Source organism: Oncorhynchus masou, chromosome 12 (genome assembly GCF_036934945.1).
Source record: "Oncorhynchus masou masou isolate Uvic2021 chromosome 12, UVic_Omas_1.1, whole genome shotgun sequence".
NCBI lineage: Eukaryota > Metazoa > Chordata > Actinopteri > Salmoniformes > Salmonidae > Oncorhynchus > Oncorhynchus masou.
Genome location: NC_088223.1, coordinates 21770300 through 21783162, shown reverse-complemented (window position 1 = coordinate 21783162; position 12863 = coordinate 21770300). Strand labels below are relative to the sequence as shown.

Below are 12863 nucleotides of genomic sequence, written 5' to 3'. Positions count from 1 at the left end.
AGAATAGAATAGAGGTAACTCACTCACGGTCTCATCGATAGAATAGAATAGAGGTAACTCACTCACGTTCTCATCGATAGAATAGAATAGAGGTAACTGACTGTCATCGATAGAATAGAGAACTCAGTGTGTCATTGATAGAATATAATTGTTATCTCACTCAGTGAGTCATTGATAGAATAGGATTGAGAACTCACTCAGTGTGTCATCGATAGAATCGAATTTTTAACTCACTCAGTGTGTCATCGATAGAATAGAATTGTTAACTCACTCAGTGTGTCAACGATAGAATAAAATAGAGGTAACTCCCTCTCTGTGGCATTGATTTGATCAGGGGTAAGCTGATAGTTCACTGTCTGTCCTCCCTCTCAGTTAACTCAGGGCCTTACCCATCATGGGGGCATCTCAATATTGTGTTCAGTGGCTTTCTTAACCATGTCCTTCTCATTAACTTATCTTCGTCCCATTATGATGACCACTGATAAAAGAGTACTAATGTGGTGGGAACAGAATACAATCCAATCCTTCTATCGACCAGAGATGGGCAGTGTGTAGCTGTCACGTTCGGACCTTTATTTCCTATGTTTTGTCTTTATTTAGTGTGGTCAGGGCATGAGTTGGGGTGGGCAGTCTATGTTTTGTCTTTATTTAGTATGGTCAGGGTGTGAGTTGGGGTGGGCAGTCTATGTTTTGTCTTTATTTAGTGTGGTCAGGGTGTGAGTTGGGGTGGGCAGTCTATGTTTTGTCTTTATTTAGTATGGTCAGGGTGTGAGTTGGGGTGGGCAGTCTATGTTTTGTCTTTATTTAGTATGGTCAGGGCGTGAGTTGGGGTGGGCAATCTATGTTTTGTCTTTATTTAGTATGATCAGGGCGTGAGTTGGGGTGGGCAGTCTATGTTTTGTCTTTATTTAGTATGGTCAGGGCCTGAGTTGGGGTGAGCAGTCTATGTTTTGTGTTTCTATGTTTGGTTTCTGTTTCGGCCTAGTATGGTTCTCAATCAGAGGCGTGTGTCGTTAGTTGTCTCTGATTGAGAATCATACTTAGGTAGCCTGGGTTTCACTGTTGGTTTGTGGGTGTTTGTTTCCTGTGTCAGTGTTTGTGCCACACGGGACTGTTTTGGTTTGGTTTATTTCACGTTATCGTTTATTGTTTTGCATTTCATAGTGTTCAGGCTTTTCTTATGAATATCGTCATGGACACTTACCACGGTGCGTATTGGTCCGATCCTTGCTACACCTCTTCAGACGAAGACATCTGCCGTTACAGTATCAGTGTCTAGACAGTGCTCTTGAAGTAAAGTAGATGATCAGGGCCGTTATGCACTCACGGGGCATGGCGAGGATATCCGCGTGCCCCCGACCAGGCTGCGGCCAAGAAGAGTCGGTGAGGCACATGCTCTGGGAGTGCAGAGCCGCCAGGGACCTGTGGAAGGAAGCAGGCCCCCTGATCACCTCGTGTCTGCCAGCAGGGGAGGACCTAACACCTCAGCTCGTGCTGTATGGGGTGGGCCGAAGGCCCATTCCATCGAAGACCTTCACCAAGCTCTGGTCCACCCTCACGTGCCTGAAGGAAGCACTGTGGTCCTCCCGTAACCTGCTGGTAGCGAAAAACGTAGAGACCAACCCCCAGGCAGTGGCCATGGTAGCCACGGAAGCCCTGGGGTGGTACGGAAGAAAGGGGGCCTCGACCCCAAGCGAAGGGTCCCCCACAACACCCTAGGTCCCGGCGGCCACGGCCTGACAGCGCTGCGGCGCCTAGGGCGATGCGCCTAGGGGAGGGATCCCCTCTGGGCCCCGAGGGACGGAATGATGATCCATTCAGAAGAGCAGGATGAGGTGAGCTTGATAAAGACTCACCCCGCTCCTGTACAAAGGACTGAAGACAGCCTTTTAACAAAGTGGCTTTTTAACATGTTTTTCATGTCTTAAAAATGTTTTACCTTTGTTAGATCATTAGTACACATTTTAAATGGCTTTTACAGATTTGATGTTTTTTACAAGGAAAGTACTTTTATTCATAGTTGTTTTCATTGGTTTTCACAACATGTACTTTTTAACAAATTTAAATGTAACCTTCAAATGCTGTGTTTTATGCTTTTTTGCCGTTTTTATGTGTATAAATAATGTAAAAAATGTATGAGCTGTTTTTAAAGGAATTGTACCAATAAAACTTCCCTGCGTTGCACTACTACCAGGGTTACCATGACATTATGGTCACCTTCCTACTGGTGGTAGGGGAGCGCATGGACATCGCCATGGTGTAGACCCTCTCTAACCACCACCTCAGGTTGATATGAGGATATCGGCACACTTACTATGAGACTCTTTATGAATACATAAGAGCACAGACCTCCAGACCTGGGTTCAAGCAATATTTTAAATATTCCCAAAATACTTTGAGCATTTGCTTGAGCCTACCTGTAGTGACACATGGCAGGCGTGGCAATTTTGAAACTCTTTCCTTGTACCAGGCAAGCTCAATCAAACACAGCTTAAGTATTTTAAAGATTTCAAATAGTATTTGAACCCAGGTCTGTTATTATATCCCTTATTATGCGCTTAATACCCTATTCTGACCACCAAAGATGGATTCCCCTCTCTATCATGGTCACATTATCCTCCTTCCCCAGCTGTGATTTCATGGATCCAACCATGGACAGCACCAAGCACATACTGAACTACCTGATGCCAATACTGGATGGTGTCACACGACTTCCACCGATGTTGGTTCCTCTCCTTGTTCGGGCGGCGTTTGGCGGTCGGCGTCACCAGTCTTCTAGCCATCATCGATCCACTTTCATTTTCCATTTGTTTTGTGTTGTCTTCCCACACACCTGGTATCAAGTACATCATTACATGTTGTGTATTTAACCCTCTGTTCCCCCATGTCCTTGTCCAGAATTGTTTATTGTAAGTGCATGTGCACGTTTATCTGGTGTGCGACGGGTTTTGTACCCATTGATTGTTTGTTCTGTTTCCGGTGGTTTTTATTATTAAATTGCTCTGTTGTAAACACCGTTTTTGCTCTCCTGCGCCTGACTTCTCTGCCACCAGTATGCACCCCTTACAGATGGAGATAGTTGATCCAGAACTACATGATTTTATGCTCAGGTAAATCTTTGTTATTAAACATTTTAATAGACACTCTTATCCAGAGTGACTTACGATGTGCCCTTGCTCAAGGGCACATCGGCATATTTTCCACCTAGTTGGATTAGGGTTTCGAACAATCAACCTTTCGGTTACTTGCCCCACGCTCTTAACCGCTAGGCTACCTGCCGTCCTATGTGGATTTGTTGCAGTGAGAGAGGCACAGATCACAGTTCATGTGACTTCAACTCCAAATCCTTTAGGGAAATTGGAGAGACAGTTTTCCAGATTATTTGAGAAAAGATCAAATAGCAGGTTTGAATGGCAGATAACAAGCGAGGCATGGCTGAAAGGAATACACCTTCGCTTTGAAGTAGTTCTACCAGTTTTCCCCAACCACAAACTCTGATTCATAGCAAGAGTTTTGAAGTTTTTTCAGTTGATAGCAGTGGAATCTATTTTGTTTTATTATGTGTTAAAGAATAAAATGTTCAGATGTTTTACCTTGTAGCCTTGTAATATGTTTTCCATCAGCAACATCAGTTTCTACAGTGAGCTCCAAAAGGATTGGGACAGTGACAGATGTTTTGTTGTTTTGGCTCTGTAATCCAGCACTTTGGATTTGAAATGATACAATGATACAAAGTTCAAGTGCAGACTGTCAGCTTTAATTGGAGGGTATTTTCACCCATATTGGGTGAACTGTTTAGAAATTACAGTACTTTTTCAACCAAATGTATTGGGACAAATGCACTTACAATGCCTTCAGAAAGTATTCAAACCCCTTGACTTTTTCCACATTTCATTGTGTTACAGTTTGCATTTAAAATGGATAGAGGTTCTGTGTCACTGATCTACACACAATACCCCACAAAGTTAAATTTTTACAAATGAATTAAAAATGAAAAGCTGAAATGTTTGTCAATAAGTATTCAACTCCTTTGTTTTGTTGTGACGTGAATATCATTAATGTGATGATTATTTTATCAAATCAACTAAATATGTTTAATTATTATGAAGATTAAATGAATCATGTAACAATTAAGTCATTAGCAATCTTGGGGCACCACGGAAAAAGTTAGTTTAATGAGTTACCCTTTCCCCAAATTAACTCAAGAATATCAGAATATATCCTTATCATATTAGTCATCCATTAATTATTATTACCTCATATCAGTCTCATTCTGAACATCGTTGACTTCAATTCTGCACGATTTGAAAGGGGTGGGGAAAGAAAGAGCGGGAGAAGGAGAGACAAAGGAATTCAACTATTGTACATACATTTGAATAATACGCTCATCGTAAATATGGATATTTAGCACCCTAACAACCGCTCATTCGGATTTAGAAATGCAATGTGCATATCTAAGCTTGTATGTCTTTGTCGTCTCTCTGTTGAAATCGCCCGATCCTTCTGTGACGAATAGTTTGACAGAAAGTCTCTGGTTGTGTAAGTCTCTAGTTGTCCACCAGAGGTCACCATGTCCTTCGTAGTTGTAGTAGGTTTCCTTTGTGCTGGAAGTGTTTGTTGGAATGCATACATCAGACGTACCAATGGTTGTTTGATAGGGAAATGTTATTCTTTTCTCGACTTCGGTCGAGTTTCCTAGACTAGGTTACGTGCAGAGCTGCAGGCGGTGCATGTCTAGTCTTCTCTGTTGAGTTTCAGAGGGTCTTGTAGTTTTCAACCATTTGTCACATATTCAGCCCACGCTCCAAATATACTGGTCTAGTAGTTTTAAACCATTTATCAGCTATGTAGCCACCGCTCCACTCTGTCTGGTCTAGCCTGCTTGGTCTCATGTAAATTTTGTTACGAGTCCTTTTTAAGCACTCTTGTCAAAGGGGGCGTTCCATCACGCCGGCATAATGTCTGTGCTCACCTGGGCGTGGTTACTGACTGGATACAGTTTCTCATTTAGAAGGCTAAAATCACATAGCTATCTTTTCAGAAATAGTAAATCAGTTAATATTTAATCATATAAGTTGTACAACATTTTTCATGTATTTAAGTAGGCAAGTCAGTTAAGAACATTCTTATTTTCAATGATGGCCTAGGAACAGTGGGTTAACTGCCTTGTTCAGGGGCAGAACGACAGATTTTTACCTTGTCAGCTCAGGGCTTTGATCTTGCAACCTTTCAGTTACTAGGCCAACGCTCTAACCACTAGGCTACCTGCCACCCCATTTAGATGTAACTCTGACATATACATTGGGAAAGCACTTAGTTACAATGTTTCCGTTATAGTGTCTTGGGGCGGCAGGTAGCCTAGTGGTTTGAGCGTTGGGCCAGTAACCGAAAGGTTCTAGATCGAATCCCCGAGCTGACAAGGTATAAATATGTTGTTCTGAACAAGGCAGTTAACCCACTGTTCCTAGGCCATCATTGTAAATAATAATTTGTTCTTAACTGACTTGCCTAGTTAAATAAAAATGATTTCACCAAACAATAAATTATCTGACATGATTGTTCTTTAATTCCCTCCCGACCATTTCCCACATTCTTTGTGTTAAGAATATTTTGTTTAATTTTCCACTTTTGGATGTTGTAATTTTGGCGGGAAGAATTATCTTGTAACAAAAGGTTCTTTCCCTTCAATACTGCAGGCCAGGGTGAGACAGTTCCTGCAAGGTATTTACAACCCGTCATAAAACCAGCCAACTCCCCCCAGGAGAGGGGAGTCTTGAAACTGTTGGTTGGCACCTTTGACCTCGATCCAGGAGGGCAAGTCATGACAGTTATGGCAAACCTGAATAAGTTCAGGAGTAAAAATGTGCTTAACAAGTAACATAATAAGTTGCATGGACTCACTCTGTGTGCAATAATAGTGTTTAACATAATTTTTGAATGACTTGAATGACTCATCTCTGTACCCCACACATACAATTATCTGTAAGGTGCCTCAGTGGATCAGTGAATTTCAAACACAGATTCAACCACACAGACCAGGGAGGGCAGCTATTGGTAGATGGATACAAATTTTTAAAAAGCAGACATTGAATATTCCTTTGAGCATGGTGACGTTGCACTTTTGATGGTCTATCAATACAACTAGTCACTACAAAGATACAGGCATCCTTCCTAATTCAGTTGCTGGAGAGGAAGGATAATGCGTGGATCAATAACATTGTAGTTACTTCACAATACTAACCTAAATGACAGAGTGAAAAGAAGGAAGCCTGTACAGAATAAAAATATTCCAAAACATATATCCTGTTTGCAACAAGGCACTAAAGTAAAACTGCAAAAAATGTGGCAATGGAATGAACTTTGTCCTAAATACAAAGTGTTATGTTTGGGGCAAATCCAATACAACACATCACTGAGTACCACTCTTCATATTTTCAAGCATGGTGGTGGCTGCATCATATTATGGGTATGCTTGTCATTGGTCAGTTCTAGGCAGTTTTTTAGGATAAAAAGCAATGGAAAAGAGCTAAGCACAGGCAAAATCCTAGAGGAAATTCTGGTTGTCTGCTTTCCAACAGACATTGGGAGGTAAATTCACCTTTCAGCAGGACAATAACTTAAAACACAAGGCCAAATATACACTGGAGTTGCTTACCAAGACAACATTGGAATGTTCCTGAGGTACGGCTTGAAAACTCTATGGCAAGACTTGAAAATGGCTGTCAAGGAGTGATCAACAATGATTTTAAAAAGAATGTGTAAATATTGTAAAATTGTCTCCCCTCATCAATCTACACACAATACCCCATAATGACAAAGCAAAAGCAAATTTGTTAAAAATAAAAAACTGAAATATCACATTTACATAAGTATTCAGACCCTTCACTCAGTACTTTGTTGAAGCCCTTTGGCAGTGATTACAGCCTCAAGTCTTATTAGGTATGACACTACAAGCTTGGCACACCTGTATTTGGGGAGTTTCTTCCATTCTTCTCTGCAGATCCTCTCAAGTTCTGTCAGGTTGGATGGGGAACGTAGACGCACAGCTATTTTCAGGTCTCTCCAGAGATGTTCGATCAAGTTCAAGTCCGGGCTCTAGCTGGACCACTCAAGGACATTCAGAGACTTGTCCCGAAGCCACTCCTGAGTTGTCTGTGTGCTTAGGGTCGTTGTCCTGTTTGAAGGTGAACCTTCACCCCAGTCTGAGGTCCTGAGCACTCTGGAGCAGGTTTTCATCAAGGATCTCTCTGTACTTTGCTCCGTTTATCTATCCATTTTATTTAACCTTTATTTAACTAGGCAAGTCAGTTAAGAAATCATTCTTATTTACAATGACGGCCTACCAAAAGGCAAAAGGCCCCCTGTGGGCACGGAGGCCTGGGATAAAAAATTCAATAGAAAATACAACATAAATATAGGACAAAACACACGTCACAACAAGAGAGACAACACAACACTACATAAAGAGAGACCTAAGACAACAACATAGCAAAACAACAACACATGACAACACAGCATGGTAGCAACACAACATGACAACAACATGGTAGCAACACAACATGGTAGCAGCACAAAATATGGTACAAACGTTATTGGGCACAGTCAACAGCACAAAGGTCAAGAAGGTAGAGACAACAATACATCACACAAAGCAGTCACAAATGTCAGTAAGAGTGTTGTCATGACTGTCCTGATCAGGTCAGGTTACAGGAGACTACAACCCTACAGATTATCTCTCAACCCCAACAGAGGAGCAGAGATCTAGGGGTCTGAAGATGTGGGGGTTTTATGACCCACACGTCCCTGGTAAATCTCAGGCCACAGACAAATTCCTTTGTCCTGTTACTTTGGAGAACCCGCCTCAGAAGATTAAACATGAAATAAAGGGACTTTGGAACAATGGTTTCCGTCAGCCACAATGGTGGTCATGACGATAGATTGAATATGAAAATGTATGTCATTTTTGTTTTGTTATTAAAAGGTTAATAGATGACGTTATTACGAAAACAGTGTAATGTGAAGAGTTTTCCTAGTATATGTTTGATGTTCATACATTGTACGTTGTGTGGAAAATGTCCAAGTCAAAGGGAGTGTTTTGGTAAATTAAATGTAAAGTTAGATGTCTAAAATTGGGTTTGAGTAAAATCTAGACCTTGCCTCATTAACTTGGTACGCCCAAAGAACTGCCCTAAAGTCGGTTACGCCCACTTCTGACCCAAGGGTATAAAACCTGTGAGTATAGAATTTACAGAGAGGACTACGTGACCCAAGCTGCAGCCAAGGTCTAAAAAGTCAACGAACCCAGAACGCAACACAAGTTTGAAGACAAAGAAATCCTTTTCTACCCAAGTTACGGATGAGTAGCTGTGTCTAAGCGGGTGAATTCAAGCCGGACCCCCTTAGCATCCAATCTCAGCGAATCGTGGTATCTAAAAGTTTCATTCCTATGCTGTGAGCTCTGAGCTACAGAGCTGTCTGTCCTCAGAAGACCCCTTCCATAGCAAGGGTGAGGGAACAGACTCCCAAGCCAAAAGGACACTGACATCGGGAGGACGATCAGAGAGGTGCGCAGGAGAAGTGCGTCATCGAGTAGCTGAACGGTCCCGTGAACGGTCCACGCAGAGAATCCTTGGAGATCTACCCCACGTAATTACATCATTATATTCTGACCCATAAGAGCGGCAGTTTGGGACAAGGCTGGAGTTAGAATAGCATAGCTGACAAATTCACCCAAATGTATATTTCTCTCGTGTACTTTCTTTTTCCTCTCTCCCTTTGAAATCCCCATTTTGTGTAACACGCGCCATAGTGTGTTGGTAAGTTCTAATCAATAGCCTATAAGGTGTTTTGTCTATGTGTATCTTTTATCATCATTTTAGCTTTTTAGTAAATAAATATTCAACTAAGATTGGTGTGGTACGAACTCATTGGTGAGACCCGGGTCTGTGCAGATTCACGGGCTATACGACGTTCAGAACGAGATTGTAAGAGGTAACTGGTTAATTAGCTGCTGTTGTAAAATCGATATTCTGATATTCTTTGAGTTAATTTGGGAAATAGAAACTCAATAAAAACTAGTTTTCCCATGGTGCCCCAGGTTAATTAGTTCATAATTGCTTGATTCAGTTAATCACACAATTAGAAACTTGTAATCATTCGATGAGCAACAGTCGTCACATTAACTAATACAATGTCACGACAGTGTCCATGACAGTCTTTGAATGAATAGATTGAGATAAAACTGTCCAGTTTGAGTGTTTGTTGCAGCTTGTTACAGTCGCTAGCTGCAGTGAACTGAAAAGAGGAGTGACCCAGGGATGTGTGTGCTTTGGGGACTTTTAACAGAATGTGACTGGCAGAACGGGTGTTGTATGTGGAGGATGAGGGCTGCAGTAGATATCTCAGATAGGGGGGAGTGAGGCCTAAGTGGGTTTTATAAATAAGCATCAACCAGTGGGTCTTGCGACGGGTATACAGAGATGACCAGTTTACAAATCAAATCAAATTTTATTTGTCACATACACATGGTTTGCAGATGTTAATGCAAGTGTAGCGAAATGCATGTACTTCTAGTTCTGACCATGCAGTAATATCTAACAAGTAATCTAACCTAACAATTTCACAACTACCTTATACACACACAAGTGCAAAGGAATGAATAAGAAGAATATGTGCATAAAAATGTATGATGAATGAGTGATGGCCGAATGGCATAGGCAAGATGCAGTAGATGGTATAGAGTTCAGTATATATATATATATATATATATATATATATATATATATATATATATATATATGAGATGAGTAATGTAGGGTATGTAAACATTATATAAAGTGGCATTGTTTAAGGTGGCTAGTGATACATTTATTACCACAATATTTCCATTATAAAAGTGGCTAGAGATTTGAGTCAATATGTTGGCAGCAACCACTCAATGTTAGTGATGGCTGTTTAACAGTCTGATGGCCTTGAGATAGAAGCTGTTTTTCAGTCTCTCGGTCCCAGCTTTGATGCATCTGTACTGACCTCGCCTTCTGGATGATAGCGGGGTGAACAGGCAGTGGCTCGGGTGGTTGTTGATGATCTTTTTGGCCTTCCTGTGACATCGGGTGGTGTAGGTCTCCTGGAGGGCAGGTGGTTTGCCCCAGTCATGGGTGAACGGGGAGTACAGGAGAGGGCTGAGAACGCACCCTTGTGGGGCCCCAGTGTTGAGGATCAGCGGGGTGGAGATGTTGTTACCTACCCTCACCACCTGGGGGCGGCCCGTCAGGAAGTCCAGGACCCAGGGTCTCGAGCTTAATGACGACATTCTTACATAGGTATTCCTCTTGTCCAGATGGGTTAGGGCAGTGTGCAGTGTGACTGCGTCGTCGTGGACCTATTGGGGTGGTAAGCAAATTGGAGTAGGTCTAGGGTGTCAGGTAGGGTGGAAGTGATATGGTCCTTGACTAGTCTCTCAAAGCACTTCATGATGACGGATGTGAGTGCTACGGGGCGGTAGTCATTTAGCTCAGTTATCTTAGCTTTCTTGGGAACAGGAACAATGGTGGCCCTCTTGAAGCATGTGGGAACAGCAGACTGGGATAAGGATTGATTGAATATGTCCGTAAACACACCAGTCAGCTGGTCTGCATATGCTCTGAGGATGCGGCCAGGGATGCCGTCTGGGCCAGCAGCCTTGCGAAGGTTAACACGTTTAAATGTTTTACTCACGTTGGCTGCAGTGAAGGAGAGCCCGCAGGTTTTGGTAGCGGGCCGTGTCAGTGGCACTGTATTGTCCTCAAAACGAGCAAAGAAGTTGTTTAGTTTGTCTGGGAGCAAGATATCCTGGTCCGCGTCAGGGCTGGTTTTTCTTTTGTAGACCATGATTGACCGTAGACCCTGCCACATACCTCTCGTGTCTGAGCTGCTGAATTTTGATTCTACTTTGCCTCTATATTAATGCTTAGCTTGTTTGATTGCCGTGCGGAGGGAATAGCTACACTGTCTGTATTCGGTCATGTTTCAGGTTACCTTGCCCTGATTAAAAGCAATGGTTTGCGCTTTCAGTTTTACGCGAATGCTGCCATCAATCCACAGTTTCTGGTTGGGGAATGCTTTAATAGACGCTGTGGGTACAACATCGATGCACTTGCTAATAAACTCGCTCACCGAATCAGCGTATTCATCAATGTTGTTGTTCGACGCTATGCGGAACATATTCCAGTCAACGTGATCAAAGGAATCTTGAAGCGTGGAATCCGATTGGTCGGACCAGCGTTGAACAGACCTGAGCACGGGTGCTTCCTGTTTTGGTTTCTGTCTATAGGCTGGGAGCAACAAAATGGAGTCGTGATCAGCTTTTCCAAAAAGAAGGTGGGGGAGGGAAGCGTTGCAGAAGTTAGAGTTACAATGATCCAGGGTTTTGCCAGCCCGGGTCGCGCAATCGATATGATCATAAAAATTTAGGGAGCCTTGTTTTCAGATTAGCCTTGTTAAAGTCCCCAGCAACAATAAATGCAGCCTCAGGATATGTGGTTTCCAGTTTATACAGAGTCAAATTAAGTTATTTCAGGGCCGTCGATGTGTCTGCTTGGGTGGGAATACATACAACTATGATTATGATCGAAGAGAATTCTCTTGGTAGATAATGCGGTCGGCATTTGATTGTAAGGAATTCTAAGTCAGGTGAACAAAAGGACTTGAGTTCCTGCATGTTGTTATGATCACACCACATCTCATTAATTATAAGGCATACACCCCCGGCCTTCTTCTTACCTGAGAGATGCTTGTTTCTGTCGGTGCAATGCTTCAAAAAAACAGGTGGCTGTACCGAATCCGATAGCGTGTCTCGAGTGAGCCATGTTTCCGTGAAACAAAGAACCTTACAATCTCTGATGTCTCTGTGTAAGGCAACCCTTGCTCGGATTTCGTCTACCTTATTGTCAAGTGACTGGACATTGGCAAATAGTATGCGCTGGAGCGGTGCGCAATGTGCGGAGCCTGACCAGAAGACCTCTCCGTCTGCCCCTTCTGCGGCGCCGTTGTTTTGGGTCGCCGGCTGGGATCCGATCCATTGTCCTGGGTGATGGACCAAACAGAGGATCCGCTTCGGGAAAGTTGTATTCCTGGTCGTAATGTTGGTGAGTTGACATTGCTCTTATATCTAATAGTTCTTCCCGACTGTATGTAATTAAACCTAAGATTTCCTGGGGTAACAATGTAAGAAATAACACATAAAAAAAAAATACTGCATAGTTTCCCAGGAACGCGAAGCGAGGCGGCCATCTCAGAGGAGTATAGAATATAGAGTGCAGTGATGTGTCCTATAAGGAACATTGGTGGCAAATCTGAAGGCTGAATGGTAAAGAACATCTAGCTGCTCTAGAGCACCCTTTCCTGCATATCTACAAATTACTTCTCCGTAATCTAGCATGGGTAGGATGGTCATCTGAATCAGGGTTAGTTTGGCAGCTGGGGTGAAAGAGGACTGATTACGATCCAGCAAACCATGTCTAGATTTAACTTTAGCCTGCAGCTTTGATACATACTCCCAAGTACTTGTATGAGGTGACTACCTCAAGCTCTAAACCCTCAGAGGTAGTAATAACACCTGTGGGAAGAGGGGCATTCTTCTTGATCCTAACTAGTCTCCCAGTCCCTGGCGCTGAAAAACATCCCCCCAGCATGATGCTGCCACCATGCTTCACTGTAGGGATGGTGCCATGTTTCCTCCAGATGTGACACTTGGCATTCAGGCCAAATAGTTCAATCATGGTTTCATCAGACCAGAGAATCTTGTTTCTCATGGTCTGAGAGTCTTTAGGTGCCTTTTGGAAAACTCCAAGCGGGCTGTCATGTGCCTTTTACTGAGGAGTGGC

General features: G+C 42.7%; 1 pseudogene; it reads left to right on the top strand.

Moving 5' to 3' along the window:
• Positions 1-2167: 2167 nt before the first annotated feature.
• LOC135549275 (TBC1 domain family member 20-like) overlaps positions 2168-12863 on the top strand; it is a 31562-nt pseudogene continuing 20866 nt past the window's right edge.